The sequence below is a fragment of the Primulina huaijiensis genome, chromosome 18 (genome assembly GCF_012295235.1).
Source record: "Primulina huaijiensis isolate GDHJ02 chromosome 18, ASM1229523v2, whole genome shotgun sequence".
Taxonomy (NCBI): domain Eukaryota; kingdom Viridiplantae; phylum Streptophyta; class Magnoliopsida; order Lamiales; family Gesneriaceae; genus Primulina; species Primulina huaijiensis.
The window spans coordinates 9215145-9225543 of NC_133323.1; positions in this window are offsets into that span (position 1 = coordinate 9215145).

Below are 10399 nucleotides of genomic sequence, written 5' to 3' on the forward strand. Positions count from 1 at the left end.
GATAAAATCGAAGGCAAAGCATCAGAATCGTATAAAGGATAGAAAGGCACAAATAATAGAAACAAAGTGGTCGTGGAAAAATTTTGATACTAAGAATTGCGAAGCGATTGAAGGGATAGATTTCTGAAGTCTATTCGAAATTTAAGAATCAGATGAAAGTTGGATTTCAAGAACAGATGAAAGTTGGACTCAAATTGGGATGCACTAGGCTTTTGCCAAAATTTGACTTCGCCAAATTTTGTCTATCAAAATCCCAGCGGGATTATGAACCTGGCGGCTCTGATACCACTTAAATGTCACGCCCCGTGTCCGAAGCATTGGTGACATCCGGCATTGTTTAACAATTATATTGAAAACAATAAAGCCTCGTATCAAATCAAACCAGTCTTTTTCATAAATAAAGTATTGTCTTACAATGGCAATGAAATAAATACATCAGAGTTGCGAAATGCGGAAAACTAAACAAAAGGGATAAATTGGTTCTTGATCTTGATCATCGTTCACCAACCCCAGAAAGCTTCCTGCTCCTCCTCATTTATTTGCTCTTCAGTTTTATCTGAAATTTGTAAGAGGTGAGTGTTTTGGGAAACACTCAGCAAGTGGGGGTCGATCGATTCCAAAGATACATATAGAATTTAATTCTTTAAAAATTTCTTTTAACATACTTTCAAAACTCAATATTCTTATCTTTACACAACAGAAACGAAACGAATAAAAGGCGGAACTTATCAAATGATTCAGAACAAAACAGAGGCAATTCATATCATTTCAGAACAGACAAAACACACTGTTACTCATCTCATTTCCATGGTCAAATTGTCCCCAATATGTTAGTCCTCTAAGGGGTGAGGCCAGAACATGGTTTTATACCCACCAATGGGGGCCAGAACAGAACATGGTTTTATACCCACCAATGGGGGCCAGACAGAATTACAATTCTCGTCCCATTTCAAATTCGAATCGTAACAGTGCAACAGAATTCAGAAGTAACAGACAGAAGTTTTCAGACATTCAGATTTCAGAATTTTCCTACTGACACAGCGGAATCAAGAAATTCGAAGCACAGAACAGAACACATAATCGATCGAAATTTTAAACAGAACATACTAGTATTTTCGAAAAAGGACACACCTTCATGCATGTCACATTATTTATATCAAAGTTTAAAATTAGAAAGAAGCTACGTAAACCAAAAGCCCACTTACAGTATTTTGAAGGAAATTTCTTGTTGAAAATTGGGCAGCACTTCGACGCTATTTCAACAACTGTGATCTCTAATTGAGCAGCACTTCGATTATAACTTCGAGTAGACTGAGTCGTGATTTCGACAGCACTTCGACTCCGACTTCTCCTTGCCTTGGACGAATTTTGGAGAGTTTTTGTGGAAGGGGGTGGCCGAAATTTTGTAGGGTTTTTGAAGGATTATTTGAAGTGCCCTTGCATGTGGTTTTAGGTGGTATTTATAGAAAAATCTTGGCCCTTTCACCTAGCCTTGGCCGATTTCTTTGGGTCCAAGATTAACCATAATTGTGGTTCAAAATCCCATGTATTCTTCAAGTCCAAGATTAGCCATAATTGTGGTTCAAAATCTCATGCACTCTTAAATGTCATCTTGATTTTCTAAAGGGTCACTTCTTGCATCATTATTATGTCCTAGCTCTTAGCTCCTCCCGCAGCTCCTTCATGGGTTAACTCAAAGGTTATTTCTTGCACATTTAATTTGTCCAAACTCTTGGCTCATCTTGTAGCTCCCTTTTTGTTCTTGTTAGGACAAGATTGGTTGAGCTGCTTTGAGCTGACGAATTGAGTCCTTGAGCTGGGGTTTTATTCCTCCCGTGACAGTACTTCAATGGATGCAGTTACTTCTAGCTTGGCCTCCCGTTGAGTTAATCTCCGAGCATTGAAGCTATTTCTTCGAGTTAATTTAGCTGAAATCTAAGTTAATATTCAAGTTATCTAGTTGGAATAAAAATTTTAGTGCTTAGTTTGAGTTAAACTTCAAGTTCGTATTACTTACTTGGCTCGTAAAATCCCGGGTTCTCACATCCCTCCCTCCTTATTGAAAGTTTCGTCATCGAAACTTGCGTTAGCTTGATCTTTCGAATAGATGAGGGTACTGAGATCGCATTTTCTCTTCGAGTTCCCAAGTTGCCTCCCTTTCAGTGTGATTTGACCACTGTACTTTGACATAAGGTATTGTCCGGTTTCTCAATACTTGGTCTTTTGAGTCCACTATTCGGGTAGGGACTTCTTCGTATTTGAGTTCTTCGTTGAGGTTTCCTTCAATCATCAGTGGTGCAACTTTGAGTATATGACTCGGATCTGGGACATACTTCCTCAGCTGAGAGATGTGGAAAACGTTATGTATCCTGGACATGTCAGGTGGTAATGCTAATCGGTAGGCTAAGGTTCCTACCTTCTCCAGTATCTCGAACGGTCCCACATATCTTGGGTTCAATTTTCCGGATTTACTGAACCGAACCACTCCTTTCATGGGAGAGACCTTGACATAAGCTTTTTCACCCACCTCCAATTCAAACGGTCTTCTCTTCGAATCAGCCCAACTTTTTTGTCTGTCTTGGGCTGCCTTGAGTCTTTCTTTGATTATGGCTACTTTGTCAACGGTTATTTGAACAAGTTCTGGTCCGGTAACAGCTTTTTCTCCGACTTCGTCCCAATATAGGGGCGACCTACACTTTCTTCCATACAAAGCCTCATACGGAGCCATCTCGATGCTACTGTGATAGCTGTTGTTATAGGCGAATTCGATCAGGGGTAACTGTTCACTCCAATTTCCGGAAAAATCCAGCGCACATGCCCGCAACATATCCTCGAGGGTCTGAATTGTCCTTTCGGTTTGGCCATCAGTCTGGGGATGATAGGCCGTGCTGAGAGTAATCTTGGTTCCCATAGCCTTCTGGAAACTCTTCCAAAATCTTGATACAAATCTTGGATCTCTGTCAGACAGTATACTTGTCGGGACTCCATGTAGTCTCACTATATTGTCCATATACAAAGTAGCGAGCTTATCCAGGTTGTAAGTCATTCGCACTGGTAAGAAATGTGCAGACTTGGTCAATCTGTCAACGATTACCCAGATACCATCGTGACCCTGCCTGGATCTTGGTAGTCCTACAATGAAATCCATGGAGATGTTATCCCACTTCCACTCCGGTATTTCCAATGGTTGTAAAAGTCCTCCAGGTCTTTGATGTTCTGCCTTGACTTGTTGACAGGTTAGGCATTTGGAAACAAAGACAGCCACGTCTTTCTTCATTCCGTTCCACCAGTAGTTATTTTTTAAGTCTCTATACATTTTGGTACTCCCTGGATGCACCGAAAATCTTGATTTATGCGCCTCGGCCATTACCTCCTCTCGAATTCCATCGATATTTGGCACATACAATCGTCCTTTCATCCAGAGTATCCCATTATCATCTATTTGAAATTCTGGAATTTTTCCTTCTCGGATTTGTTCTCTAATTTTAAGGATGGAGGTGTCTTGACTCTGCTTTAATTTGATGGTTTCCCGTAGTCCTGGTCGCGCTGATAGTGAAGATAAGCTTACTTTTCCAAAATTTCTTCGACTCAATGCATCAGCCACCTTATTCGCCTTTCCTGGATGATAATTGATTACCAAATCATAATCCTTTAGAAGTTCCATCCACCTTCTTTGCCTCATGTTTAATTCTTTCTGGGTGAAAATGTACTTGAGGCTCTGGTGATCGGTAAACACCTCACATTTTACTCCATAAAGGTAGTGCCTCCAGATTTTAAGTGCAAACACAACTGCAGCTAACTCAAGGTCATGAGTGGGGTAATTCTGCTCATACGGTTTCAATTGTCGTGAGGCATACGCAATTACCTGACCCTCTTGCATAAGCACACACCCTAATCCTTCCTTGGAAGCGTCACTGTACACAGTGAAATTCTTACCATCCTCGGGAAGAACTAGTACTGGTGTGGATGCGAGTTTCGTCTTCAGGGTTTCAAAACTTCTTTCACAAGCTTCATTCCAAATGAACTTCGAGTTTTTCTGAGTAAGTTTGGTGAGTGGAATGGCTATCGAAGAAAATCCTTCCACAAATTTTCTGTAGTAGCCTGCTAAACCCAGAAAACTCCTTACTTCAGTCACCGTCTTTGGTTGTGGCCAATCTTTGATTGCTTCCACTTTCTTAGGGTCTACTGACACTCCAAGTTCGGAAATTATATGGCCTAGGAATGCCACACTCTTTAACCAAAATTCACACTTCTTGAATTTGGCATAGAGTTCTTTCTCACGTAGTGTTTGCAGAGTGAGACGTAGATGTTCTCTATGTTCTTCTTCACTTGGTGAGTATACCAAGATATCATCTATAAAAACAACCACAAATCTGTCGAGGTATGGTTTGAATACTCGATTCATCAGGTCCATGAATGCTGCAGGAGCATTTGTCAGACCAAAGGGCATTACTGTGAATTCGTAATGTCCATATCTTGTTCTAAAAGCAGTTTTAGGGATATCTTCTGCTTTGACCTTTAACTGATGATATCCTGATCTTAAATCAAGCTTTGAGAAAACTTTGGCTCCTTTTAGCTGATCGAAAAGATCATCTATTCTCGGGAGTGGGTACTTATTCTTTATGGTTATCTTGTTCAACTCCCGGTAATCAATACATAGCCTCATGCTCCCGTCCTTTTTCTTTACGAATAGCACTGGAGCTCCCCACGGGGATACACTTGGGCGAATCTGCTTCTTGTCTAATAATTCCTGGAGTTGCTCTTTTAACTCCTTTAATTCTGCTGGAGCCATTCGGTATGGTGCCTTTGAGATTGGTGCAGCACCAGGGACCAAATTGATTTCAAATTCTACTTCCCTATCGGGTATCTTCCCCGGTAATTCCTCAGGGAAAACATCTGGAAATTCTTGAACAATTGGAATATCGTCTAACTTTAGGATTTCTCCCACTTTGACCTCATTGATTACTGCTAGATAAATCTCTTCACCTCCTTTTATGGCCTTCCAGGCTTGTGAGGCAGATAGTAGAGATTTCCGTTCTTTGGATTTCCCGTGGTATATGACTTCCTCTTTGTTCGAAGTCTGAAGTCTAATATCTTTCCTTTGACAGTCTACCATGGCATGGTTTTTAGCCAACCAGTCCATTCCAAGAATGATGTCAAACTCAACCATATTGAGTTGAATCAATTCCGCTTTGAAAGTTTGATTGCTGATACAAATTTTACAGTTTCGATACACTTTGTGTGATTCAATTACTTTACTCGTCGGTGTTGCCACTCTTAAGGGTTCACTAAGAGTATCATGTTTAAGTTTAAGCTTTTTAGCAAATCTTCTAGACACAAATGAATGTGTGGCACCACAATCAAACAAAGCATATGCAGGCATTTTATTGAGTAAAATGGTACCTGCCACCACTTCGTTGGTATTATCAGCTTCTTCTTGGGTTATCGCGTACACCCGAGCATTAGTCTTGTTTTCATGCTGTTTACTGGGCCCCGTCCCTTTGTCCTTGTTGTCTGGACAATCTTTAATTCTATGACCCACCTTTCCGCACTTAAAACAAGCGCCTGTCTTCCGGTAACATTCTCCAACATGTTTCCGTTGACATGTATCACACCACTTTCCTTCGGTGTTACCAGCACTGCCAGAACTTCCTTTGAAAGACCCACCTGAATAATTTGGTTTCTTAAACTTGGGACCATTCTGAGTAGATTGATTGTTCATCGGCCTTTTGTTCTTGTTTTCTTCCTCGCGTCGCTTGATATCAGTTTCTGCGCTCATTGCAGCGCCCATCAAATCCGCAAAGTTGTTTGGCTTGAATACTGCCAATGCTGACTGAATTCGACTGTTGAGTCCCTTCTTGAAACGATGCATTTTTAACGTTTCATCCGACATGATCGTTGGGACATAAGTTCCCAGATCGTTGAATCGTGAAGTGTACTCCATTACTGACATGTCTGGAGCCTGTTTGAAGCTTTCAAATTCACCCAACTTCTGTAGTCTAAATTCAGCTGGATAGTATTGTTTCAAAAACTCTCTTTTAAAAATCTGCCATGTGATCTCTTCCACTTCTGTCAAAGATGGCGACACAGTTTCCCACCATTTCCTAGCTCGGTCTTCCAAAAACGGTGTTACAACCTCCACTCTCAGTTCTTCAGGTATCTCCAGTAAATGCAATTGTGTTTCGACGTTCTTGAGCCAGTTGTGACTGACTTCCGGGTCTGGGTTTCCATCGAAAGTTGGAACTCGATTCCTTCTTAGAGATTCATAATGGTATTTAATTCCACGCGGTTGTGGTTCTTGAGGTGGTTGGATGGCGTTAGCTAATGGGTTCACGAATCCTTGCAACGTCGCAGCTACGATAGTGGCTATTGCCATCATATCTTCTTGGCTGAGGTTTACTCTCTGAGGTGGTGGTGGATTTTCATTTTGGTTGGCGCCACGAGGGTTACGGTTGTTTCGGGGTGGTCTGCCTGCCATATCCTATAAACATGTATTTTATTAATTTGTTTGCCACAAAGTATAATTAAAATAATTTCATTAAATTTTTGAAATTCATACAAGCAAAAGTTTCGAAACAAATGGTAAATCAAATAATTCTTAATACAATCAATGTCTAGTCTAAAGTCCTCTCTCTACTCGTCTATAACCTCTCCATCGCCTACTGCCTCGTTAATTTCTTCTTCCATCGGGTTTCCTTCTAGTTGCTCTACGAGTTCTTCCATGTTGATCACTTCATTTTGCAGGTGCTCAATGTAATTCTGCAGTTGTGTGTTGTGATGATCAAGGTTGTTTACTTGATCTTGTAGCTCCTGTATTGTTGATTGGCTTACTTTCTCATTGATTTCTTGATCTGCGATCTGTTCCTCCAGACGGCGTTGTGTTTTGAGAAGGCTATCGTCCCGGATTTTGAGGGTAAAAATCATATCCTGAGCTTTGTTTAACTCTTGCTTGGTGATTTCGTGTCGACGTTCCGACTCTAGATGATAAGCGGCATAACGTCTTACGTCCTTGCGTAGTTTCTTCTCTTCCTCTCTGGCCTCACGAAGATCCTCCATCATGGATACATTATTCCCGTCTAACTGGAAATTATCTCTTTCGAGTTTCTCATTTTTTTCTTTCAGTGTTTTAATTTCTGACTCCTTTTCCTGAAGTTGATTTTGAAGTTCATTTATAATGCGTTGAAGATCCATGTTGTTTTCCTATAAAAACAATTTTATACATAAGATACTTATCAAATTTTCAAATATGCAATAGAAGGATAATAGAAAGTTTCAAAATAATTTGGTACACAAAGTATTTTCTTAGTCACAAATTTTATTACAGCCCAGATATTATACTACTAATCTAATCGAACATCTCTCCGCCATCGCTGTCACTGGCGCTGTCATCTCTGGTCACCTCCATCGGTGCTATCTCCTCTTCCTCCATGTTCTCTATCACCAAATGCAGGTAATTATTCTGATCTTGAAGTCTGTCCATAGTTCCATGGAGCTTCGAAATGTACCGATCCTGTCTGGCGTTGTACTCGTCCTGGCGCTGACGGGCCTGAGCAGCACGTCCTCGCTCTATCTCCACTCTATCCAATAAATCCCTGTTAAGTGCAGCTAAGCGCGTGATGCGAGCGGAATCGGTCGGTATCTGCAGCAGCTGGCTCTCCGCAAAGTCCAGATGATGATTCAATCGTTGTACATTGGTCTCCAGTATGAGTCTACTCTCAATAATCTCCTGTTTCTCCAACTTTTCTCTAGCCAGTTGCGGCTTCAAGGTCGCAATTTCTCTAGTCTGATTGTCAATCGTGAGCTGGCGCATGCGAAGGGCAGCCTGAGCACGGGTACGTGGAGCAGCCATTTCCTAGGATATAATCGAAGGCAAAGCATCAGAATCGTATAAAGGATAGAAAGGCACAAATAATAGAAACAAAGTGGTCGTGGAAAAATTTTGATACTAAGAATTGCGAAGCGATTGAAGGGATAGATTTCTGAAGTCTATTCGAAATTTAAGAATCAGATGATAGTTAGATCTCAAGAACAGATGAAAGTTGGACTCAAATTGGGATGCACTAGGCTTTTGCCAAAATTTGACTTCGCCAAATTTTGTCTATCAAAATCCCAGCGGGATTATGAACCTGGCGGCTCTGATACCACTTAAATGTCACGCCCCGTATCTGAAGCGTCGGTGACATCCGGAATTGTTTAACAATTTCATTGAAAACAATAAAGCCTCGTATCAAATCAAACCAGTCTTTTTCATAAATAAAGTATTGTCTTACAATGACAATGAAATAAATACATCAGAGTTTTGCGAAATGCGGAAAACTAAACAAAAGGGAGAAAGTGGTTCTTGATCTTGAGCATCGTTCACCAACCCCAGAAAGCTTCCTGCTCCTCCTTATTTATTTGCTCTTCAGTTTTATCTGAAATTTGTAAGGGGTGAGTGTTTTGGGAAACACTCAGCAAGTGGGGGGCGATCGATTCCAGAGGTACATATAGAACTTAATTCTTTAAAAATTTCTTTTAACATACCTTCATAACATACTTTCAAAACTCAATATTCTTGACTTGACACAACAGAAACGAAGCGAATAAAAGACGGAGCTTATCAAATGATTCAGAACAGAACAGAAACATTTCAGATCATTCCAGAGCAGACAAAACACACTGTTACTCATCTCATTTCCATGGTCAAATTGTCCTCAATATGTTAGTCCTCTAAGGGGTGAGGCCAGAACATGGTTTTATACCCACCACTGGGGGCCAGAACATGGTTTTATACCCACCAATGGGGGCCAGAACAGAACATGGTTTTATACCCACCAATGGGGGCCAGAACAGAACTACAATTCTCGTTCCATTTCAAATTCGAATCGTAAAAGTACGACAGAATTCAGAAGTAATAGACAGAAGTTTTCAGATATTCAGATTTCAGAGTTATTCATACAGACACAGCGGAACCAAGAATTTCGAAACTTAGAAGAGAACACATAATCGATCGAAATTTAAAATAGAACACACTGACATTTTCGAAAAAGGGACACACCAACATGCATGTCACATTATTTATATCGAAGTTTAAAATAGAAATGAAGTACATAACAAAAGCCCACTTACAGAATTTTCAGATTTTTGTACGGAGTTTCCTCTTGAAAATCAAGCAGCACTTCGACGTAACCTTAGCAAATACTGTCCTTGATCGAGCAGCACTTCGACGCAGAATAGCAACTCTGGACTGCACGAAATTTCCTTCTTCTCCCTTGCTTGGCTTGGCCGAAATTTAGAGAGATTTTGGTGGAGGGTGAGGCCGAAAATTTGGTTACTTTTTGTGACACTTTTCCATTCACATATGGTGGTATTTATAGAAAACTTTATGCCCTTCCACCTAGCCTTGGCCGATTTCTTGGCTTCCAAGAATGACATTATTATGTTCATTATGGTGGTTCAAAATCTCATGCATTCCTTAATTCCAATTGTAGTCCAAAATCCCAAGCATACTTTAAATGTCACCTTGGTTTTTCTAAAGGGTCATTTCCTGCATCATTAATGTGTCTTAAACTTTAGCTCATCCCTTAGCTTCCTCCTTGGTTATCTTAAAGGTTGCTTCTTACCTAATAAGTTTGTCTAATTCCTTGGCTCAACTTCTAGCTCCCTTTTTGGTCTTGTTAGGACAAGCTTGGTTGAGCTTCTTCGAGCTGAAGAATCGCGTCCTTGAGCTAGGGTTTTACTCCTCCAGTTACAATACTTCAATGGATGCGGTTATTTGCAGCTCGTCTTCATGTTGAATTAATCTCCGAGCTCTGAAGCTACTTCCTCGAGTTATGTTAGCTGAAAATCTAAGTTCATATTTAAGTTTATAATTAGAATGAAAGTTGTTAAGCTTAGTTGAAACTAAATTTCAAGTTTGTAATTCTTACATTATTTGCTTCGGATCGAAATTTCCGGGTTCTCACAAAAATAATACGAAACACTAGGATATTGAATTCTTTATGCATAAAATATTTATTCTCCATAATTATTTATCTTCAAGTATTACCAAAATGATTAATAATTTTATATAATTAAATTTGATGGAAAATTAATGTGCAATTTTAATTCAATATTCTTAAATAAATTAAAATTGTACGAATCAATAAGACATGAAATCACAAACGTATATATATAATTTTTATGCTCTAAGTAATTTACCATAATAAATGTCCATATGATCATAACCCTAATTAATGTATAATTTCACATAATTAAGGGTGTTGTGGCTAAGCTTTAATTCTTTAAAATTATATTGGTTCAGTGGATCTAATTTTGGCTTCATTTAATTTTTATATAATAATTATTTAATAACACAAGCAACACTTGCAAGAGTGAACACAATAAATATGGATAGGGCTAAGAATTTTTAAATACATAA